The 25,131-nt window shown below is 37.0% G+C and overlaps 1 long non-coding RNA gene across 1 annotated transcript in view; it reads left to right on the top strand.

Moving 5' to 3' along the window:
* Positions 1 to 774: 774 nt before the first annotated feature.
* Positions 775 to 25,131, top strand: part of LOC134756781 (uncharacterized) — a 37,863-nt gene continuing 13,506 nt past the window's right edge. The window contains exon 1 of the long non-coding RNA XR_010129938.1: positions 775 to 1,288. This is a non-coding gene — a long non-coding RNA (uncharacterized lncRNA). The remainder of the gene's footprint in view (positions 1,289 to 25,131) is intronic.

Raw genomic sequence — 25,131 nt, 5'->3', positions numbered from 1 at the left:
TTAATATTTTGTCACCATTACTTATTTACCTATGTCATCTATCTACAGATATATATTTTTTTGGCCAAATTGTTTGAAAGTTGAGTGCAGACATCAAAACAGTTCATATCTAAATACTTCAACCCATATCTCATAAGAACAAAGCCATTCTTACACATGTGCTATCTTTACTAGGTATTTTTCAAGATTGTTGAAAGGATATAATGATATAATATGTTTAAAAGTACCTTTTAATAAAGTTTACTTTATTAAACTTTGGGAGCTCAACCACCACAAACATTATTCTGAGCTTTATAGACCCCAGTTTACCTTATCAGCAAACTGTTTTTAAGTCTCACATAATTTTCTTACTGCTTGATGATTTTATTTTTAACTCTGAAAAACCTTGACTTTATTCTGAGTATAGTGTGACAGATATAAACATTGTCATATTTCAAGTAACACATCAATTGTCTCAGCATCTCTTACACAATATTCCTCCCTTTCTTTTGACCCTGAATTATAGCAGTCTCTTGCGCGCGCGCACACACACACACATACACAAACTCCTCACTTGACATGGTTCCGATATGCATGGATTTTAGTTACCATGGTTTGATTAAATGACACCAGTCTCCTAACAACGTAATTAAATTTCAGTTATCATGGTATATCGTGAGTGCTTGTATAAGGTACAAGTTTCAGCCCACAAATTACTACATTAAAAAAAAATGTGCATCATCATCCATGATCAGCCACATTCTTTTAAATTCTGTCTATGACTAGTCACTGTGCAACTGTTATTCAGTCTATCTACACACAGAAAAGTGTGAAGTTTTAGTCCCTCCTTGTCTCACAATGATAAATACGTGATGTTTTACAAAAGATGAATAATAAAAAGAAGAAATTCGCCAGCAAAACTGAAAGCGCAACAAAGAAAGTGATAAACTAGAAGTAGAGGTAGAATTGAACATAAATGGAGTTATAAAAGAAATAAATGACCATAAAAATGTTGACACTGCTGTCATTGGAGAAATTCTAGATAAGTAGCCAGAAGGAACTTAGTAAAAGTCTACTTAATGGTGTAAATAAGGAAAGTGGTTCTGACGAAAAGAATGAAGATGTCCTTGAGGAAGCGCTGCCAGGAATAAACTCAGCATTAAAAGAATTCTCAGAGACATTTTACAGCATTGAAAGTGCAAAGGGTAAAATAATGTAAACGGATCCAAACTTAAGAAGGAATATGACAAGTTGCCGAGATATAGAAGCGAAGCTTGCTTCCTATCATAAGATATACCATGAGAAGAAGGTAAGCAATGTTAAAATGACTCTTGGTGAGTTTTTTTGCAGATAAACGTAGCGCTTTAATTATCAATGTTTCTAAAATTTCAGCGTGCTAAATAAACATTAGTTTTGCCATTTTCTGCATTTTTCTATGCATTTGTAACTAACCACAGGAGAATTTTTTAAAAATTTATGAAAGATTATGATTTTCCGATTGATTATTAAAATTGTTTTGCATGGTATTGGCTTGCATGGTCATTTTCACAGTTTCTATTCTGTTTAATTCAGACATCTGTATTTTATTTTAGTGTTGCCAAAAGTATACTGTCTTGAGTATCATAGCTTTTAAAATCTGTTTTATCATGTGTCAGAGCATGCTGTCCACCCTTATTATTCTTACTATTAAAAATTCTTTACTATTCTCTCTCTTTAGGTAAATTTCAAACTAATTTTGTCAAATTCCAGCTCCCATGGAGGTTTGATTAAAATTACGTTAAATACAATACTCATTTGGAAAAATTATCGTGTTTATAATACTGCCTCCTCCCTTCAAGAATATAATTGTCGCTGGGCGTGGTGGCTGACGCCTGTAATCCCAGCACTTTGGGAGTCTGAGGCCAGCAGATCACCTAAGGTCAGGAGTTCGAGACCAGCCTGACTAATATGGTAAAACCCCGTCTCTACTAAAAATACAAAAATGAGAGAGGCATGGTGGCAGGCGCCTGTAGTCCCAGCTACTCAGGGGGCTGAGACGGGAGAATTGCTTGAACCCAGGAGGCAGAGGTAGCAGTGAGCTGAGATAGTGCCACTGTACTCCAGCCTGGGCAACAGAGCGAGACTCCGTCTCAAAAAAAAAAGAATTGTTGATCCTTCTCTCACAGCCTCCTGAGTGGCACCCTCCTCTTGCCAGTGCCTGAGCTGATGGTGGGAACAGCATGCCTGTGCCCACTGTTCGAAAAAGCCAGAGCCCCATTCCCACCCTGGACACCTAGGCCTGCATGCTCATGCTCTGCATGGCTGTAGCCCTTGTGGTTGGTGGCACCTTGGAGCTCCTGGGCACGAAGCAGGTCATGCTGCAGAGATTGGCAGTTGTCTTCAGAGGGGACAAGATGGCTCACTAGATGCATCCAGGAAGCACTGCTTCCACTGAGAGAGACCAAAGTATTGCACATACTTTGAGCAGACCTTCAGAGATAAAACACCAACAGCTATTGGAAAGGTGATACAGACACTGAGGGTGAAGAGGGAAAAAGCTAGGAACCCTGTGCAGGATACATGAATGAATGCTAGGGCTAGTTCATGGCCCTGAATGGATCATGTGGAAGGAGTGAGTAAAGAAACAGGGGGACAGCTTACTTTCACCATGGCCCTCTGTGATCTTAGCTATAGGGGACCCCACATGCCCCATGGATGTTTGAATTGGCAGGGGGATCTTCCCTGAGAGTAGGCAGAGACAGGGCTTCAACTGGAGCAGAGCCTAGGGGCTTCTGTGCCTGGGGCAGCTGCAGTGGAGTACAGCCATAGGCGCCCATAGGGCTCTCTATCTTCTTCCAAGTAACTCTAGCCCCAGCTGACCACCAGACCAGGAGAGAACAGGGCTGGTGCTTCCCCATGGGACTGGGTTGCATCTTTTCTGCAGACCCACCTGCCTGCCAGCCTTTCCCAGGACGCCTGCCTGGCCATCCTGCAGGAGTATGCACAAAGCACAGCCTCTGCTGCTTAGCCTGGGTCCTTTGCTCCATCTGAGTAGTTTCCCAGTGGCCTGGGAGCACATCAGATCCCCCAGCACAGCTGGAACCCAACCCAAGGGTCCAGGGGATGAAGCTGCTGGCTGGTCCCTGTACCCTGGGGTTGTGGTACAGAGCTCGAGAGTGTTGCGCTGAGATCTGTGGCTGGTACTGGAGCTGGGGAGGAGTCCTCATACTCAGAGCACTGAAAGGGGTGATGAGACATATCGGTTCATGGGTTGGTGTGGGAGCAGGGTGTTCCTCCCTCCACAGGGCCAGTTTGGAAAGAATGTGGCCTATCGCCCTGCCATAGCCTCTGCCTGAGGGAGTCTTATGGCCCAGAACACCTAATAAAGGAAATAAAGACAGAACACCAGTGATCAGAGGGGTCTCCCCCAAGGCCTAGAAATGGACCCAGTGAGGGAGTCAGCTCTCCCTCCTCCACCACAGAGGACAGCTGCAAATGTGAGGAAATACAATAAAGCCCTGCAGATAAGCACTTATCTTCTGGCTATAATTCTTTAGTGCCATCTACTGAATCACAGCCTAAACTACAACTCCAAAAATATTCTGTCACTTTGAAACCAAGGACAAGAATCCAGACACAAATAAAGATAGTATACAGAGTCTTGGCCCTCTGAAAGCACCCAGAAATGAAGCCAATTGACTATATTCAACTTACACAACACTTAAAGGAACATACGCCCTCTCAGATGAGAAAGAATCAACACAAGAATTCTGACAATTCAAAAAGCTAGAATGTCCACTTATCTCCAAACAAACCCATTAGCTCCCAAGCAATGATTCTTAAACAGACTAAAATGACTGAAATGAAGATGTAGAATTCAGAATCTGGATGTCAAGGAATCTCATCAAGCTTAGGGAGAAAGGTGAAACCTAATCCAAGGAATCCAGTAAAATAGTCAAAGAGCTGAAAGATAAAATAGTAATTTTAAGAAAGAACCAAACTGAACTTCTGGAACCAAAAAATTCATTGCAAGAATTTCATAATACAATTGGAAGTATTAACAGCATAATACCTAACAAAGGAAATGCAGACACAACACCAGTGTCATGCAGCTGAGAAACAGCATGAGACCAAGCTGAGAATCTCAGAGCTTGAAGAAAAGTTCTTCATATCAAGTCAGTTAGATAAAAATAAGGGAAAAAAAGGATTTAAAAATTAATACAACTTCTGAGAAATATGGGATTATGTAAAGACATCAAACTTACCACTCACTGGAATTCCTGAGAGGAGAGAGAGTAAGCAACTTGGAAAATGTATTTAAAGACATAGTCCATGAAAATTTTCCTAAATAAGCTAGAGAGGTTGACATGAAAATTCAAGAAATACAGAGAACTCCTGCTAGGTATCATTCAAAACACCATCCCCAAGGCACATATTTGTCAGATTCACTGAGGTCAACATGAAATAATCTAAAAGGCAGCTAGAGAGAAGAGTCAGTTCATGTATCAGGCCAGCAGCAGACCTATCAGCAAAAACCTTATAAGTCAGAAGAGGTTGAAAGCCTATTTTCAGCATCCTTAAAGAAAAAGAAATTCCAACCAAGAATTCACTACCCTGCCATATTAAGCTTCATAAGCAAACAAAAAATAAAATCCTTTTCAGACAAGCAAGCACTGAGGGAACTCATTACAACTAGACCAGCTTTACTTATAGCCAGGTGCAGTGGCTCATGCCTGTCATCCCAGCACTTTGAGAGGCCAAGGCGGGCAGATCATGAGGTCAGGAGATTGAGACCATCCTGGCTAACACAGTGAAACTCCATCTCTACTAAGAAAAGAAAATACAAAAAATTAGCCACTCATGGTGGCACGCACCTGTAGTCCCAGTTACTCAGGAGGCTGAGGCAGGAGAATCGTTTGAACCCAGGAGGTGGAGGTTGCAGTAGCCAAGATTGATCATGCCACTGCACTCCAGCCTGGGTGACAGAGCGAGAATCTGTCTTAAAAAAAAAAAAAAGTACTTAAAGAGACCTAATACGAAACGAAAGAAAGACAGCTGCTATCACAAGAACACAGTTAAATACATAGCCCACAGACACTATAAAGCAACTAAACAGTCACGTCTGCAAAATAACCAGCTAACAACAGATGGCAGGATCAAAATCTCACATATCAATACTAACCCTGCATATAAATAGTCTCAACGGCCCACTTAAAAGACAGAGTGGCAAACTGCTATCTTTAAGTGGCAAGTTTGCTATCTTCAAGAGACCCATCTCAATGTTAGATAGGTCTCAACAGAGCAGATTCCCTTTTAATTCATCCACAAAATTATGTAATTTGAAGTTATGTTTTCTACCTTCAGAAATTCTTTTTTGTTTTTCATTTCAATTTCCTTTCGTACTCTATTATTTTGTAATGAGGTTTTTTACTCGTGTCTTCCTGTTATTCTTATTTTACTTGCATATCTTCTTTGATCCTTGGTTGCCCTTTTCTGTCTTCTTTCCGGTTAATTGAAAAAAATTTAATATACCACTTAATTCCTTCTATTTTCTTCTTGCTATGACTCTTTTTATTATTTTTAGGGGTTGTTTTAGGACTAACAACATGTATCCTAATTTATCAAAGTTTACTTAGAGTTAATATTGTAAGACCTGACTTCACACTTCATGGATACTTCTTACTTTCTGCTTTCCCTTTCAAAAATGTAACAACATTACAACGGTACAATATTATTCATTCATATTCATTCTATCGTTTGTGCTATTATTATATTTTTTTCTTCACTTATTTTAAACCCCACCTACTTTACAATGTTGGTCTTTTTGTTTTGTCTTGTTTTGCTTTAAACACCAGTTGTCCTATAAGAAAATTATGAAAAGAGAAAAATTAGATTATATTTATATTTACTCACTTCCTGCTTCTGGTATTCTGCATTTCTTCCTTTAAATCTGAGTTTCTGTCTGGTATTATTTCCCTTCAGCCTGAGAAACATTCTTTAGCACTTTGCATAGTGTAGACTTGCTGATGACAAATTTTCTTCATTTTTATCTCTTTGAAAATTATTTTTATGTTTATACTTGCGTTTAAGAATATGTTTACTAGACATGGAATTCTGGGCAGGCTATTTAAGAATTTTAAATACAGCATTCTTTTGTCTTTTGGCCTCCATTGTTTTTTATGATAAGTCTGTAGTAATTTTTATTTTTAATTCCCAGCTGGTGATCTCTGGTTCCTTTCAGTTTACTCATCAACTTTTATTTTTTTGTAAGTGATTAGACTACAATATATCTTGATATTGCTTTTTTTGCATCTATACTGCCTGGAGTTCACTAAGCTTACTGTATTGAAGTCAATGTTTTTCATCAAGTTTGAAAAATATTTTGTCATTATGTCTTCAATTATTTTTCATTGCCTCATGCTCACACTATGTGCTTCTGGGAGTCCAACATTAGTTACATTAGTCTGATATTGTCTTAAAGGTCCCTGAGACTTTGGTCATTTGTCTTTAGTCTTCTTTTTTGCTCTGATTTGATCATTTATATTGGTCTTCAAGTTCACTGACCCTTTCTTATGATTTTTCTAAACTGCTGTTAAGCCCAGTGAGCGATTTTTAAATGTTATTTATTGTACTTCTCAGTTCTAGAATTTTGATTTGGTTGTTTTCTGAAAAATAAATTATATTTCTCTTCTGAGATCCCTTGTCTGTTCACTCATCAAGACTGTATTTTTCTCTAAGTCCTTCAAGATATTTTAAGAAGACATTTTAACGTCTTTGCTAAGTCCAACCTCAGGCTCACTTTTGAGACTCTTTCTATTGGCTTTTATCCTCTTGACTCTGGATGACATTTTCTTATTTCTTAGCATGTCTGGTAATTTTTTGTTTATAATTTATAATACTGGATATTATAAATAATACATTGTGGAGTCTCTGAGTGCTGTTCCTATGAAGAACATTATTTTTGTTCTAGCTGTCAGTTGGATTGATTGGTCATTTTGAATTTGTATTGTTTGGTTTTATGCTTTTTAAGGGCAAATCTCTGACATTTCTAAGGTGTTTTCCAAGCTCATATTACTGGTGGAGACTCAGCCTTCAAAACCCACTTTTTATGTGGATCTTGTCAAAGCTTGATTTTAGAAGTCGCTAGGACAGGACTAGTCTTGGTCTTACACTAGGGCAAGGGTCAGCAAACCATGGTCTATTGACAAACTATGACCCACTGCATTTTTTGTAAAATGTATTAGAACAAGCCCTTTTTTCATATTTTATATAGCTGCTTTCACACTAAAACGGCAGAATTGAGTAGCTGCAACAGAGACTGTATGGACCTCAAAAGCTAAAATACTATTATTAGATCCTTTATGGAAAAAGTTTGCCACCCCTGCTTTATGGCATGGTTGTATTGTCATGGTTGAATGTGAAAACTCCACTGGATATATCTTCCCACGCCCCCCTCCTCGTTTTCCCTCTCTTTGGCTCCTCTGTCCCATTAGGTGGGTAGACTCACCAGGGCTCAGGGTTAGCCACTAGAAAACCCTATACCACAAGAATTCTGTAGCTTCTGGAAGGTCTGCTCCATAGAAGCAGATTGTCAGCGCTCTGCTGAGGAAGCTTCCCTGCTCCCTGGTCTCTATGTATTCTTGAGGCCTCTGAGGCAAGAAGACTCAGTCCATGCAGATCCTTCTTAGTCTTTTATGAGTTGTGTGACCAGTATGCTCATGTGAGGACAAGGTAGAATCTCTCTCCCTACTCCAGGTCTCTGAGTACCAAGTTTTTTCCAAGATCCTCTGCTTTCTGATTCTCATCTCCAGGTTGTGATGCTCTTGGGGAGAAAGACACACACAGTTCTCTTTGCTGAGATTCCCAAAAGTGTCTAAATTCTTATACTCAGTACCTGTTGGTTTGAGCAGCCCTCTGGCTCAAGACAAGAAAATAGCTTAGAATTGGAAATTAGGAAGAAAATAAATTATTTTCAGTTCTCCTTGTTTGCAGAATCTTCATTTATTTATTCAACAAATATTTACTGAGCACCTACTATGTTCCTGGCATTCTTCTAGGCAATAGAAACAAATGGTGAGCCAAACAGGCATGGTACCTGTTTCAAGGAAGCTAGTGAGAAAGACTGACATTAAACAAATCATCCCATTAATAAATTCATAATTATGAATCATTATAATTGCTTTGAAGGAAGACTCTGGGGTAGCACGAGAAAGAGCATAGTGGGGAGCTGACTTAGACACAAATGCATGACCATGAACTGATGATTAATGCTTAAATCTCTCAGCTTTCCCACTGTAATTGCTCCCTGATAATGTTTTTGAATTAGCAATGTCATTTTCCCCATAGAAGCATCTTCTGCCCTGGCCGTGTCCACTGAGGACATGATATTTTAATATTTACAACTAGTGATAAGGCTCATAAGGCTAAATGTTTCAGAAAATCCAGATTTTTATTCTAAAATGATCTCAGGCTAAAGCCCTGTAATCCTAAACTACTAAGCAGAACGAAAGCAAGAAGACTGTTTATTACTGATGAAACATTTCCTACAGTGAATAAGCACGGACATACCGAAATTTGTTTACAAGATGTTGCGGTTGTGGTTGGGAGGGATAAGGGACAAAGATGGAGGCACAGTTGACTTCTGAATTAATTTCCTGGATAACTAAAGCTCAGTGGTAAACGACTAAGACAAATCATTTCTTTATCTCCAAAATAAACTAAAGTGAAAGTGATGTTTCTTGACCCAGGTATTCTTGGAACCTTTGCTTTTTTATTGCTGGAAGTGTGGCATGTGACCTTTGTTATTGTGAAAAAATCTGAGGCCTGAGCAGCCAATGGAACTAAAATAAACAGATTATTAGTGGAGGGAGCAAAGAAACTAAGTTTGGTGATTCTCAATCCAGTATCTTCCCACTAGGTTTTGAATCCTAGATGCTTAGTCCTGAGTGAAAGTTTTGCTGATCTTTTGCCACAGCTTAGCAGAACCATGTCGTCTTACCAAATCACTATTTTCAAAAAGTGTTAGTAGAGAGTTTCTTTTTAACGAGATTAAGATAAAATTACTGTGAGAAATCCAGTTATCACTAAAATGGAAGACTTTTATGACATATTCTGAGGGAATTAACTTTATTTTTAAAATTTACCATGATTTTGTTTACCTAAGACAAGTGGAAGATTAACACCACACTTACAAGCAATAAGGTTGTCTGAAATTGATCTATTTTATTTTGGAAAGATTGAGTTGATTTTCTAATAGTTGTTTTTATTGATACCTACGTGATTTTGTTTATATTAAGAAAGAAGTATTTACTAAATATTTAACACTTTCGTGCATTTTACAATTTTTTATGATCTATGCAATGTAAGAGTCCTATTGCTATGTGTTGTGCATATATCACACATAAAACTATGTATTATATACGTACACATTATATGTATATATAATATATATGTATAAATCCAGGGTGGAAAAGGCTTATGTAAATATCTGGCACACACACACAAAACACAATGCAGTACAGTTAGACTGCTTTACATAAATGACCATGAAAATATGGGTATCAACACTATTAGCACCCAGCTTTATCTTCTTTGCCATTGTTGTACAAATATTCAGATTGTCTATTTGGAAAATTGAAGAAATGGATATTATATATAATATAAGTAGTAAAGAAAATAAAATACATGGGAGAAATTCTGGAAGGAGATATTTTGATTATGCACATAGTATACACACATAGATATATATATGGTGAAATTATATAGTCACATACTTCACAGTTATTGCAGGTTCAGTTCTGACCACCTCAATAAAGAGGACATCATAATAAAGCAAGTCATATGAATTTTTTGGTTTCCCAGCATATGTAAAGTATTACATACTTTTTACATACTTGTAAAAAGTAATTATTGTATTAAATAATTATGTATGCATGTAAAAAGTAATACTTGTAAAAGTATTGTTGTCTATTACAAGTGTGCAATAGCATTATGTCTGAAGAAACAATATACATATCTTAATTAAAAATACTTTATTGCTAAAAATGCTAACAATCTTCTGAGTCTTTAGTGAGTCATAATCTATTTTTTATTTATTTTCTTTTGAGACAGAGTCTCACTGTCACCCAGGCTGGAGTGCGATGGCACAATCTTGGCTCACTGTAGCCTCCATCTCCAGGGTTCAGGTGATTCTCCTGCCTCAGCCTCCCATGTAGCTGGGATTACAGGCGCGTGCCACGATGCCTCGCTAATTTTTGTATTTTTAATAGAGATGAGGTTTCACCATGTTGGCCAGGCTGGTCTCAAACTCCTGATCTCAGGTGATTCACCCAGCTTGGCCTCCCAAAGTGCTGAGATTACAGGTGTGAGCCACTGTGCCTGGCCTGTGAGTCATAATCTTTTTGCTGGTGAAAAATCTTGCCTGGATGTTGACAGTTGCTTTGCTGACTTATCAGGGTGGTAGTCACTGAAAGTTAGGGTGGCTGTGGCAATTTCTTAAAATAAAACAACAATGAAGGCAAAATAAGGCAAACAATGAAGTTTGCCACATCCATTGACTTCATGTAAGATTTTTCTGTAGTATGCAATGCTGTTTGATAGCATTTTACCCACACTAGAACTTCTTTCACAATTGGAGTTGATCCTCTAAATCCTACCTTTGCTTTGTCAACTAAGTTATGTAATATTCTAAATATTTCATTGTCACTTCAACAGTGTTTAAAGCATCTTACCAGGAATAAATTTCATCTCAAGAAACCACTGTCTGTGCTCATTCATAAGAAGCAACTTCTTATCTGTTAAACTTTTATCATAAGATTGCAGCAATTCAGTCACATCTTCAGGTTCCCTTTCTAATTCTAGTTCTTTTGCTATTTCCATCACATCTGCAGTTACTTCTTCCACTGACGTCTTGAACCCCCCATCATCATCCGTGAGAATTGGAATCAATTTCTTCCAAACTCCTGTTAATGTTGTAATTTTGACCTCCTCCTATAAATCATGAATGTTCTTAATGGCATCTTGAATAGTGAATCATTTTCAAAAGATTTTCAATTTACTTTGATCAGATCCATCAGAGGAATCACTATCAATAGCAGCTATAACCTACAAAATGTATTTCTTAAATAACAGGACTTAAAATTCAAAATAACTTCTTGCTCCATGGGCCACAGAATGGATGTTATGTTAGCAGGCATGAAAACAACATTAATCCCCTTGTACATCTCTGTCTGAGCCCTTGAATGACCAGACACATTGTCGATGAGCAGTAATATTTTTTAAATACTCTTTTTTTTTTGAGCAGTAGGTCTCAACAGTGGGCTCAAAATATTCAGTAAACCATGCTGTAAATGAATGTGCTGTCATCCAGGCTTTGTTATTTTATTAATAGAGCTATGCAGAATAGACTTAGCACAATTTTTAAGGGCCCTAGAGTTTTCCAAATGGTAAATGAGCATTGGCTTTGACTTAAAGTCATCAGCTGCATTTGTACCTAATAAGAGAGTAAGTCTTCACTTTGAAGATTTGAAGCTGGTGTTGACTTCTCTCTAGCTACGAAAGTCCTAGATGGCATCTTCTTCCGATAGAAGGCTGCTTCATGGACACTGAAAATCTATTGTTTAGTTTAGCCACCTTCACCAATTATCTAAGCTAGAGCTTTTTCTGGATAACATGGTGCAGGTTCTACATCAGCACTTGCTGCTTCACCTTGCACCTTTATATTATGGAGATGGCTTCTTTTCTTAAACCTTATGAACAACCTCTACTAGCTACCAACTTTTCTTCTGCAGCTTCCTCACCTCTCTCAGCCTTCATAGAATTGAAGAGAGTTAGGATCTTGTTCTGAATTAGACTTTGGCTTAAGGGAATGTGGCCGGTTTGGGCTTCTATCCAGACCAATACAACTTTTCCATATCAGCAACAAAGCTGTTTCACTTTCTTATCTTTCATGTGTTCACTGGAGTAGCACTTTTAATTTCCTTCAGGAACTTTTCCTTTCCATCCACAGCTTGGTTGTTTGGTACAAGAAGCCTAGCTTTTGACCTATCTCAGCTTTCCACATGCCTTCCTCACTAAGCTTAATGAGTTCTAGCTTTTCATTTAATTTGAGAGATGTGTAGCTCTCCTTTTCATTGAACACTTAGAGACCATTGTAGGGTAATTAATTGGCCTAATTTCAAAATTGTTGTGTCTTTGGGAATAGGGAGGCCCAAGGAGAGGGAGAGAAATGAGGAAAACAGTCGGTAGAGCAGTCAGAACACACACAACATTTATTGTTTGCTGTCTTACATTAGCATGGTTCATGGTTCCCCAGAACAATTACAATAGTAGTGTCAGAAATCACTGGTCACATATCATCATAATAGGTGTAGTATAATAAAAAAGTTTGAAATATTGTACAAATTTCCAAAATATGGCACAAAGATAAAAAGTGAACACATGCTGTTTAAAAAATGGTGCTGTAAGGTCAGGAGTTCGAGACCAGCCTGAACAACATGGTGAAACCCTGTCTCTATGAAAAACACAAAAATTATCCAGGCATGGTAGCCTGCACCTGTATCCCAGAAACTCAGGAGGCTGAAGCAGGAGAATCTCTTGAACTTGGGAAGCGGAGGTTGCAGTGAGCCGAGATCATGCCACTGCACTCCACCCTGGGCAACAGAGCGAGACTCCATCTCAAAAAAAAAAAAAAAAGAAAAGAAAATGGTGCTGATAGAGTAGCTTGATGTAGGGCTACCACAAACCTTCAATTTGTAAAAAACTGCATTATCTGTAGAGTATAATAAAGTGAAGCACAATAAAATGATTTCTAGATATAAATATAGATATACTCACCTACAATGATTGCACATGTGGAGACTGGTGAAAAGAGAAGTCGAAGGTTTCTCTAGGGTTTTGTTTTTTTAAAAAATGGTTTTAATTTGATTTTATTTACCCATAAGTAAAATATTTTCCCAAGTGTTTCTGACCATTTTAGGAGTTACTTTTCTACTTAATGTTATTTATCCATTTTCCACTGAGGGTTTCTTATTTTCATTATTGCTTTATGTTAACTTGTATGTGTGTATACAAATACATATATTTATTTATTGAAAGCATCTCTTTTTATTGTGTTCAAAACACACAGGATAAAATTTACCATCTTAACCTTTTTTAAGTGTATAGCAAAGAAGTGTCAACTGTATGCACATTGTTGTGCATAGAGACCTCTAAAACTTTTTCATCTCACAAAACTGAAACTCCGTATTTACTGAACAACTCTTCTTTCTTCCCATCCTCCAGCCCCTCCCAACCACCATTACATATTCTAACAATCTGACAACTGTAGACCTCTCATAAAAGTGGAATTGTGTATTTGTCTTCTTGTGACTGTCTTATTTTATTTACAATAATGTCTTCAAGGTTCATCCATGTCATAACATGCAGCAGAATTTTCTTCTTTTCTAAGGCTGAATAATATTTTATTGTATGCATATGCCACATTTTCTTTATCCATTCATCTGCTGATTAACAATTAACTTGCTTCTTCCTCTTGGCTATTGTAAATAATGCTGCAATAAACATGGGTATGCAAAAATCTCCTTAAGATCATGTTTCCATATTTTTTGAATAAATACTCTGAAATTTCATGACTAGATCATATGGTAGTTCTATTTTTAATTTTTGGGAAACCTCCGTATTCTTTTCCATGGCAGCTGCACCGTTTCACATCACACCAACAGTGCACAAGAGTGCTAATTCTTCCACATGCTTGCTAACACTTGTTCCTTTCTGATTTTTTAAATAATAGCCATTCTAATGTATGTAGGGTGATAGTTCATTGTGGTTTTGGAAGTTTATTTTCTGGGGAAAGTGAACAGGAGTACCTCAAGGACTCTGGGCTCATTAGAGAGCTTAAATGAGACACGGTGCTGAAAACAGAGTTAGGTAGTAATAGGCATGTGCTTCCTTTACTAACAGACTTTGGCCCCCTTCCCTAGCACTGCTTCCAGAATGACAGCAGCCAGGGGTATACCAACTCCCACCTACAATCAGGAGATAGGAAAAAATTTTCTAGTAAAAAAAAAAAAAAGGCTCCACAGAAAAGACACCATTGCAATTTCAAAGGTCCCCAGTGAAAATGTTCACTTAACAACAATTTTGAGTATTAGCACAATAAATTAAATGCTTTTCCAATTCTCAGTTAAAATTACTTTCAGGGAAGGATTCTATACCTATCATATTATCAATCTAGTGTGAAAAATTAAACCAATTTCAGGCATTTAAAAGATTGAAAAATATATTCCCATGTGTCCTGTCTTAAAAGCTAATAGAGGAGGTATTTAAGCAAAAGAAGGGAGTAAATGAAGAAAGGAAGACATGGTATCCAGGAAGCAAAGAGCTTTAACAGAAAGGAACAGTGAAAGAACATTTCAGAAGTTCAGATGGATAGCAGACCTAGAAAGACCTAGAGTCTGGATTGGTTCAGAAGAATAGATGCTTCAAGGTTCTTTGAGGGAGATCTCCATGTTAATAATAGGCATATAAGACATTGGGAGATGATAGAACATTTTTTACAACTTCATCTACAAAAACATCATTCAAAAAAGGCAATTTCTAACAACATACATCTTACATCCCAATTCTTCAAACTTTTAAATTTTCTATCAGCAAATTCTTCAACCCATTGCTCAGTCTTCCTGGTCATCTATCTATAATTAAATCTGTGTTATCTATAATAAAGAGAGAGTAGCAGCACCTGATCAGTTCATGTGGCATAAGGGTTTTTCTATTAACAGATTTATCAGTTCCAAGTAAGAGACAAGATGGGTCCCCGTCTGCTTTTGGGGTTTGCAGTGTAATAGAAAGATGATTGTTCTAGGGAATCAGAAGCAGTGGGCTCTGTGTCATCTCTTGCAATATCAAACTGTATAATTTTGGGTAATTTGTTTATCTTCTGTTTTTACTTTTTTCTTTGCTAAATAGAGTCAAACCTGTCATAAAGGACTGCTATTAGTTGCAAATTAGATTTCATACCATTTTTAAAACCGTAAAGCCTTCTCTCTAAAGAAATCACACTATTGAAATTTTTCTGTTTACTCAGATACCTTCTTGCCACATAAATCTTCCTAGCTGACTTCTGAAAGAAATTATGCAAATGTTAGCAGTAACAGTTCTTTAAAATTTGCTGGTATCTGAGGAGAATCATTGTCCAGAGACACTGTTTTATTTGTGATACTTGAAGTAAAGTGAAAACTGAAGATGAAATGGGCCAAGTCCCCTTTCTTTTCCATAGTGGTATTTTAGTATTATGGAATTGTGTGATTTTATGGGATCCCTAGTAGCCAAGGAATTTGCTGGAATTTGATGGGTAGCTGAATCACACAGGAAATCAGTAGGGCTGAAAAAAAACCGATCATATATAAAAAATTATACGCATATATGCTAGGAAGAGCAAATATATGTATATACACAACAAGATATTCTAGGGAGAGCAAATCCAACCTTCTTCTGTCTTTTCTATTTTCTCTTCAGGCCTTCAATGGATTGGATGCTGCCCACTCACACTGGGGAGAGCCATTGGCTTTACTCAGTCCACTAATTCAAATGATAATCTCTTCTAGAAACCCCCTCGCAGACACAACCAGAAATAATATTTAATCAGATATCTGGCCAACCTGTGACCTAGTCAAGTTAACACATAAAATTAATCATCACAGGGGGCCTTCTTCTGTGCATTTCCAAAACAAAAGGACAAGTGCAGAGATCGCTGCATTTGCTTGTGTCAGCTCAATTTTCTTTAAACAAATAAAAAGTTGAGAAATCAGGAAAATTTAGCTGCAACTATGAGTGCGTTTGTGCTTACAGCAGAAGATTAAAAACCAATTTCACACCTGATAAATAGGTACAACTAATCTGTTTTCACTACAAAGATTTCAAAAAGGTCTTCCTTTTTGAAGGTCAGGTTTATTTTGCAAAGGTAGAGATCTCTACATACATTCTTGCTTTCTTAGCAGTGGTTTATATCGAAGAAACATACAGAGGCTAAAAGCTTTAGAGCCAGGCACACCTGGGCTTACATTTTAGCTCTGCCTAATATAAGCTCTATGAACCCAGGCAAGTTACTTAACCACTCTGAACCTCAATTTCTTTATCTGTAAAATGTTATTATTACCTTCCTCAAAGGCATTTTAATATTAAAGGATATAAAATGTGTGTCTTTAGCACTGCTCTGATCACATAAATGGTGGTAATAGCAATGAAATACCTGCTACCTAAACATCTCGCTTTTAGTATCTGCACTCCGTATGACACATAGCATATATTTAATAAGTATTTATTGAATGAAAAGAATCTAATGATTGCCTCCTCCCCTTGCCCCTTTAGGGAGAGGGTTAACACTAGCTTCTCATTTTTATTAGCCTTAGGTTACTATCTTCTTCTTCTGACAGTTTTCCTTACACTCTGCTTACTTTTAGTAAATAAACCACCCCCAATTTTTAACACTTCTCAGTTTACCTAGTTTGAGCTTGCCCTCTGTTTTCTGTTCGGACCCTGTATAACATAGGAATAGTATAACTCAGAAAAAATGTAGTTTCAAAACTTCCAATAATTCTCTGATTTACACTGTTATTAACTGAAACTGACCTTTGGGCAAATCATCAGTTCTGGGAAATCCACCGGAAAGGTCCTATCCTTGATATGCAAGGGTAAATGAAGATATTATTCTAAGAAGTCTCCTCACAATATTTAAATTAGGCCAAAATCTGGGGAGAATTAAATGTTCCACAATAGGAAATTGGTTATATACAATTATGAAACATCCATTAATGAAACACCTGAAGCCAGAGAATTATGTCTAGGCTTCAGATTAAATTATGACAATCCAGAGAGAAAGGACTGGCATACTTTCAATTTCATCTAGAGAGATGGATGTGTAGCAAATTTCCAGGAAGTCCAAGGTACTGAGTGACTCTGAGTTCTGAGATCCCAGAATTGTGAGAGATATAGAAAAGCCTACTACTAGATGAGAAAATCTCTGTTTCTTTATTCATTGCTGTGGATTCAATGTATGTGTCCCTCCAAAATTCATATATTGGAAGTCAAACCCTCATGTAATAGTATTAAGAAGAGGCACTTTTGGGAGGGCATTATACTCTAAGGGTCCACCCTCATGTACAGGATTAGTGTCCTTCTAAAAGGGCTTGAGGAAATGATTATGTCCCTTTTGCCCTTCTGCTCCTTCTGCCATGTGAGGACATGGCATTTGTCCCTCCCATTATGGGAGGATGCACCAAGAGGTGCCATCTTGGAAGCAGAGAGCACCCCTCACCAGATGCCAAATCTGCCAGCACCTTGATCTTGGACTTCACGGTCTCCAGAACTGTGAGAAACAAATTTCTATAGTCTATAAATTACTCAGTCTAAAACATTTTGCTATAGCAGCAGGAATAGCTGGAGACAGTCACTATATATGTAAGAGGAGTACTTTGAATAAGTAGTCCCAAATTTGGATGATTTGGGTAGCCTGGGAATTTTCAGTATGTGTAAGTTATATATATATTTTCATTCAGCCCATTTACATAACAACGTCTAGGGACCAGAGATTTAAAAATGAAAACACATGATGTCAAACTCCATGAGAGCATGGACTTTATTCATTGCTAAATCTTCAGAAATATTTTTAAAATGTATCCTCTTTGTATGTGTAGTGTCTGTCTTTTTGGCTAGAAGGCCAGCTCCATTCAGGCAGTGATCTAAGTCTATTTGGTTTACTACTATATTCACTGTGCCTTGAACAGTGTCAGGCACATAGCAGATGCTTAATAAATACTTAATGAATATGTGACACTTTGTTATACATTCTTATTTGGAATAATTTTTCAATAACTTTTTTTTTTTGAGACAGAGTTTCACTCTTGTTGCCCAGGCTGGAGTGCAATGGTGCAATCTCAGCTCACTGCAACCTCCACCTCCCGGGTTCAAGCGATTCTCCTGCCTCAGCCTCCTGAGTAGCTGGAATTGCAGGCATGCACCACCATGCCCAGATAATTTTTGTATTTTTAGTAGAGACAGGGTTTCACCATGTTGGTCAGGCTGGTCTCGAACTCCTGACCTCAGGTGATCTGCCTGCCTTAGTGTCCCAAAGCACTGGAAGTACAGGCATGAGCCACCGTGCCTGGCCCCATTAACTTTTTAAACAGCCTTATTGATATGTAACTCACATACCGTAACATTTACTCACTTAGGTAACCATCACTACAATCAATTTTAGAATATTTTCATTGCCCCAAAAAGAAACCTTTTACTCTTTAGAAGTCACTCTCATTTCCCCTTTTCTCCAGCCCCTAGACACCACTAATTTGCCTTTTTTCTATTAATTTGCCTAGTCTTATAATTTCTTAGAAATATATAATATGTTGCATTTCATGACTGGCTTTTTTAACATACGATAATGTTTTCAAGGTTCATCCATGTTGTAGCTTGTAAATACTTCATTCTTTTTATAGCTGAGTAATAGCCCATTGTATAGGTATACCACATTTTGTTTATGCATTTATTAGCTGATGGACATTTGTGTTGTTTCTATTTTTTTGACTACTATGAATAATGCTGCTATGAACATTTTTGTACAGGCTTTTGTGTGGGGATATGTTTTCATTTCTCTTGGGTATATATCTAGGAGTGCAAGTGCCAGGTCATGTGGCAACTCTGTGTTTAAGTTTTTGAGAAACTACCAAACTTTTTTCCAAAGCAGCTGCACCATTTTACATTTCTGCCAATGATGTACGGGTGCTCCAATTTCTCCACATCTTCACAAATATTTGTTATTTTCTGTCTTTTTTATTATTGTCATCACAGTGGGTGTGAAGTGGCACCTCACTGTGATTTTGATTTTCCTAATGACTAGTAATTTTGAACATATTATGTTTTTATTGGCTTTTTGTATATCTTTGAAGAAAAGTTTATATAAACCATTCTCCTTACCCTTTTTTGGTTTTACTTGTCTTTTGATTGGGTTGTAAGAGTTCATTATATATTTTGAATAGATTTTTATATATTCTGGATAGACTCTTGTTAGATACATGATTTGCAAATATTTTCTCCCACTCTGTATGTTATGTTTTCCCTTTCTTGAGAGCATCCTAAAAAGTGCTTAAGAGAGTACAACAGTTTTTAATTTCAATAGAGTCCAATTTTTTATCTGGCTTCTTGTGCTTTAGGTATGATAGCTGAGAAACAATTGACTGATCAAACTTCATAAAGGTTTACACCTAAGTTTTATTCTGAGAGTTTTCTAGATCTAGTTATTGCATTTAGGTCTTTGATCCATTTTGAATTAACATTTGTATATGGTATGAGGTAGGGGTCCAAATTTATTCTTTTGTATGTAGATATCCAGTTGTTCCAGCACATTTATTTTAAATAATATACTTTCCCCATCACAATTTTTTGCACACTTGTTGAAGATCAATTACCCATATACATATATATGGCTTTATTTCTGGACTCTCAATTCTATTCCATTAATCTATTTGTCCTTATGCCAGTACCACATTGTCTTGATTTCTGTTGTCTTATAGTAAGTATTGAAATTGGGAACTGTGAGTCCTCCTCATTTGTTCTTCTTTATCAAGATTGTTTTGGCTGTTCAGGATCCCTTGAATTTCCATACACATTTGATAATAACCTTGTCAATTTCTCCAAAAAAAGGAATGTAGAATTTTGATAGGGATTGCATTAAATCTACAGATCAGTTTGGAAAGTATTGCTCTCTTAACAAAATTAAGTATTCTGGAGCATGACATAGAATGTCTTTTTATCTCAGGTCTTCTTTAATGTTTTTCAATAATGTTTTATAGTTTTCAGAGTATTAAATTTATTCCTAAGTATTATTGTAAATGGAATTGCTTTCTTACTTTAATTTTTGGATTATCATTGCTAGTATATTGAACTATACTTGATTTTTGTATTTATATCTTGTATCTTACAAGTTTGCATATGAAAGGCTAGGGTGGGAGGGCCAGTTTGCTCTTGTGGATTTGCATTATCATCTGGTTTAATTGATTCCTCTCACCTCCTTTGTGCTTATTGTTAAATAGATTACATTTCTATGCATTACTAGAACAACAATATAATTATATATGTATTGTTTGATACAAGTGCCTTTAAAATCAGTTAGGAGAAGAAATATGTGATTATATTATCTTTTATAATTACCTACAAAACTTCCATTACTGGGATTCTGTGTTTCTTCTTGTATATAATTACCATCTGGCTTCACTTGCTTTCAGTCTGAAGAACTTTTAACACCCTTTACAAGGTGGGTCTGACAGCAGCAAATTATCTCCATTTTCGTTTATCTGTGCTTGCTCTTATTTCACCTTCATTTCTCAAAGATATGTTTGCTAGATATAGGATTCTCTGTTGACAGAGTTTTTTTTTTCCTTTCAGCACTCCAAATATGTCATACAACTGGCCTCCATTGTTTCTGATGAGAAGTCAGTTGTTATTCTTGTTGTGGTTCTTTTATATAAGACAAGACAGTTTTCTGTTGGTGTTTTTAAGATTTTCTCTTTGTTTTTGGCTTTTTCACTCTGATATGTCTGAGTGTGGATCTCTTTGTATTTATTCTATTTGGGTGTTTTGTATGTGTAGATTAATTTTTTTTAAATCCTGATTTCATCAGTTTGAGAAGTTTTCAGCCATTATTTCTTTGAATATTCTTTTGAAGAAAGAATCTTTCTTTTTTCTCTCCTCTCCTCTGGAACTACCATTATGCATGTGTTCAGGTGCTTAATGATGTACCACATTTCTCTGAGACTCCATTCAATTTTCTTTCATTCTTTTTGTTCTTCTAATTGAATAATCTCCCCTAATGTATCTTAAAATTTGCTCGTTCTTTCTTCTGCCAACTCAAATCCTCTGTTGAGCCCTCTCATGAATTTTTTGCTTTGGTTATTGTACGTTTAATTCCAAAATTTCTATTTTTTAAATAATTTATATCTACTTGTTGATATTCTCTATTTGATGAGACATCTTCATCTTCCTTCTTTTACTTCTCTAAGTACGATTTCCTTTAGTCCATTTAATATATTTATAATATCTGCTTGGAAGTTTGTCTTATAATTCCAACATCGGGGCCCTCTCAAAGGCAGTTTCTTCTGCATATTTTCTCCTGTGTATGTGTCAGGCTTCCTTGTTTCTTTGCATTTTTCATAATTTTTATTAAAAAATGGAAATTTATATAATATATTGTAGCAATTCTGAATACTGATTTACTCCTGCCTCTCCCTCTTCCACACACGCAGTGGCTTGGTGGTGTTGTTTGCTGGCTTCTTTGTTCAGTGATTTAGCTGAGCTATTTCAGCCTATTTCTTTTCTTTGTATGTAGCCTTTGATGTCATTTCTCAGAAAGTGCAGGGTTGGATAAGCACACAGTCTCCCTGGAGTAACAATGGTTTTAACATGGTTCTCTTTGACAGTTTCTTTTCCTGATTTTTTGGTTAAGCTGCCTGTCTATTGCTGTCACACCTGCTGATAGCCTCCACTAACTGCTGGCTGATTGCTTTATTGTTTTCAGTAATGCTATGGAGTACAAATGTCACAACATTCCCATCTAAATTTAGGCCTTTTGGAACAGTAGTTATTGAAGACAAATCTTTGATGCTTGTTTTAACTCTAGCTATTGCTTTCCTTGGTTCTCTCTATTAAATGTATAGCTGCCCTACAATTGAGTGTGTTGCTCTCATTGCTTTTAACAGCAACAGTGGGCTTGAAATTCCACACTCTGTTCCAAATAAATTAAGTTCCCTTGAGGGGAGCTTGAAGCTTGGGACCTGGCCTTACCCCTGGACAAAACATCTGCACCATTATTCCAGAGCTGGGGGTGGGGACAGTGACTAATTTCTTTTGGAGTAACACCCCTGCTTTATGAGTGGGCCACTAGGTGGGTGCATTAGTCTGTGTTCTTCTTGGTTTGCCTCTCCTAGCATAAAACTTTTGCCCTATGAGCAGGTTGCAGTGTGAGCAATTGGATTCAGTATGCTCATCCTGCTGCATGGTAGAGCTTCTACCATATGAATGGGTTCTATACTAAAGAAGGGAGCCCCATATCTCTCAGCTACCCTGGCCTGGAATTCAGCTTCTGCAACAGGGAATCTGGGAGTGGGTTTGAGGGTGGGGTTGGGGATGAGAAATGCCAATGGCCTGTTCCTCTTGGAATGATGCTATAGCCCTAAACTGGGAGTTGTGGAAAAGACAGCCCTGTGATTTTTTGTTCATTCACCCATAGTAGAGCTTCCATTATGCTGAGCTGGAGGACAGAGAAGGGAGCAGGTCATGGCTCAAATGCCACAGACTGTCACTCTTCTTACCAAGATATTCATTTTTTAAAAATGTTTCTCCATTTGTCATATTCTCTTAGGACAATTTCCAGAGACTTAAACATTTTAAGAATCATTTTCACCAGTTATGATTTGCAGGGGAGAGAGTCTGTAGAGCTCCTTACATTGCAATTCTGGTTTTAATAACTTGTTGTTAAAAAATCTTGAAATTTTTTTATATTTCAGATATTCACAAAAGTTATAGAAGAGGAGAAAATGCCAACAAAGGCAATCATAGAAGTAGCTAATAATAAGAACTTGCGGAGAATTGCAGTCACAGAGTTTATATTGTATTTCTGAAAATATACAGCCTGATTTCATTAGCATTTCTCTGTTATTCAAGAAGCCTCAGGGTATCATAAGACCAGATTGTTATAATAACATCAACTAACATTTGTGTGGCACTTAACAATGTTAGTCTTTTCATTTACATAATCTTGTGGTTTGGTATAATACTAAACTTACTTAAGATGGAGTGCTAAAGGCTTTGTCATCTCTGCCTCAACTTTTTCTACCTTTGCTTTGCATACAGTATTGAAAAAGTGAATCTAAACTCTGTTAGAGAAGAAATGACTATGCCTTCATTCAATCATTTGTTTTCCCTTTATAAAGCATATGGCTTATTAATATTTATTAAGGTGAATAATGTGCACATTATATGTGAGTACATGTATGATTTATTCATTCTGTACTTTGTTTCAAAAAATATAAAGCACCTTTCAAAAATTTGTAGAGCAAGATAAAAAAATAAGAAATAAAAAGAGGCAAAGGGAAATGTCAGTGTAGAAAAATAAAATGACGTACCTGGGACTTGCCTGGCTTTAGCTCTGAAAGTTCCATTTCTGGGGAAACTCCTTAGTCCCGGGCACACTGAGATGGTTGGTAATTCTAAATTACCAGTAAGCCATTATGGGGCTCTTTTAATATGCTGAGCCCTGTTCTAAGCACTTGACATCTACTATCTTCACTTGTCCTCACAGTAACCCTTTGAAGTGTGCTACTACTACTGCAGCCATTTTACAAGAAAAAAATACTGAAGCATAAAAAGGCTAAGCAACCTGACTCAAATCAGACATCTAGTAAATTGGTAGAACTGGGTATCAAAGGACCACCAGCTCCAGAACTAAAGTTCTTTACCACAGCCGTAAAGTGCATGTGAGTTTCTATAGATGTTCCATACGTTTGATTTTAAGATTCCTAGTAGCTAAAGTGAAGAGGAAAATATGATCAGCTACAAAATTCACATTGTCCCTAAAATATTTACTTAGGAGCATGATTATTCCTAATTCTATGGGCCTTCAAATATTTACTGAGTGCTTACTTTGGACAGGCACTGTTCTAGGTGCTGAAGATACAGCAGTGGAGAAAACACATGGAACCTCTGCCCATGTGGACCTGACATGCCAGGGAGATATGCATTAGAGGGAGATAGGTGTTGTAGACAGAATAAAGTAGGGTAAGGAGAATGGGAGCTTCTGGGGAGTGAGTAGGCTACAAGTCTAAATAGAATGGTGAGGACTGATCTATATGTCTGTTTTTATGCCAGCACCCTGTTACTTGGTTACTATAGTTCTGTAGTATAATTTAAAGTCAGGTAATATAGTTCCTTCACTTTTGTTCTTTGGCTTTTTTGGGTCCTTTCTGGTTCCATATACATTTTAGTATTGTTTTCAGTACTTTAAGTATGTCATTCTACTCTCTACTGGCCTTCAAAGTTTCTACTGAAAAGTCTGCTACCTGATGTATTGGAGCGCCATTGAATGTTGTTTGTTTCTTTTCTCTTGCTGCTTTTAGGATGCTTCCTATATCCTTGACCTTGACCTTTTTGGAGTTTGATAATTAAATACCTTGAGGTAGTCTTCTTTGGGTTACATCTTCTTGGTGTTCTATAACCTTCTTGTAGTTGGATATTTATGTCTTTCTCTAGATTGGGAGGTTCTCTGTTATCATCTCTTTGAATAAACTTTCTACCCCTATCTCTTTATCTACCTCCTCTTTAAGGCCAATAACTCTTAGATTTGCCCTCTTGAGGCTATTCTTTAAATCCTGTAGGTATGCTTCATTGTTTTTTATTCTTTTTTTTGTCTCCTCTGACTGTGTATTTTCAAATAGCCTGTATTCAAGCTCACTAAATTCTTTTTTCTGCTTGATCAGTTCTGCTATTAAAAGGCTCTGATGCATTCTTCAGTACGCCAATTGTGTTTTTAAACTCCAGAATTTCTGCTTGCTCCTTTATAATTATTTCAATTTCTTTGTTAAATGTATCTAAATTCCTTCTCTGTGTTATCTTGAATTTCTTTGAGTTTCCTCAGAACAGCAATTTTGAATTCTATGTCTAAAAGGTCACATACCTCTGTTTCTCCAGGTTTTGTCCTTGGTGTTTGATTTAGTTTATTTGGTGAGGTAATGTTTTTTGGATGGTGTTGATGCTTGTGGATGTTTGTGTATGTCTGCACATCAAAAAGTTAGGGATTTATTATAGTCTTCACAGTCTGGGCTTATTTGTGCCTGTCCTTCTTAGGAAGGCTTTCCAGGTATTCCAAAGGACTTGGGTGTTGTGATCTAAGCTGTATCTATATTAGGGGGCACCCCAAGCCAGTGACACTCTGTTTCTTGCAGACTCATAGAGGTACCACCCTGATGGTCTTAGGTAAGATCCAGAAGAATTCTCTGGATTACCAGGCAAAGACTCTTGTTCTCTTCTTTTGCTTTCTCCCAAACAAATAGTCTCTCTCTCTCTCTCTCTCTCTTTTTCTCTATCTCTCTCTCCCCACCTCCTCTTTCTGTTGTGAGCCACCTGGAGCTGGGA

The sequence above is a fragment of the Gorilla gorilla genome, chromosome 12 (assembly GCF_029281585.2).
Source record: "Gorilla gorilla gorilla isolate KB3781 chromosome 12, NHGRI_mGorGor1-v2.1_pri, whole genome shotgun sequence".
Classification (NCBI taxonomy): Eukaryota; Metazoa; Chordata; class Mammalia; order Primates; family Hominidae; genus Gorilla; species Gorilla gorilla.
This window is presented reverse-complemented; position numbering and strand designations above follow the sequence as displayed.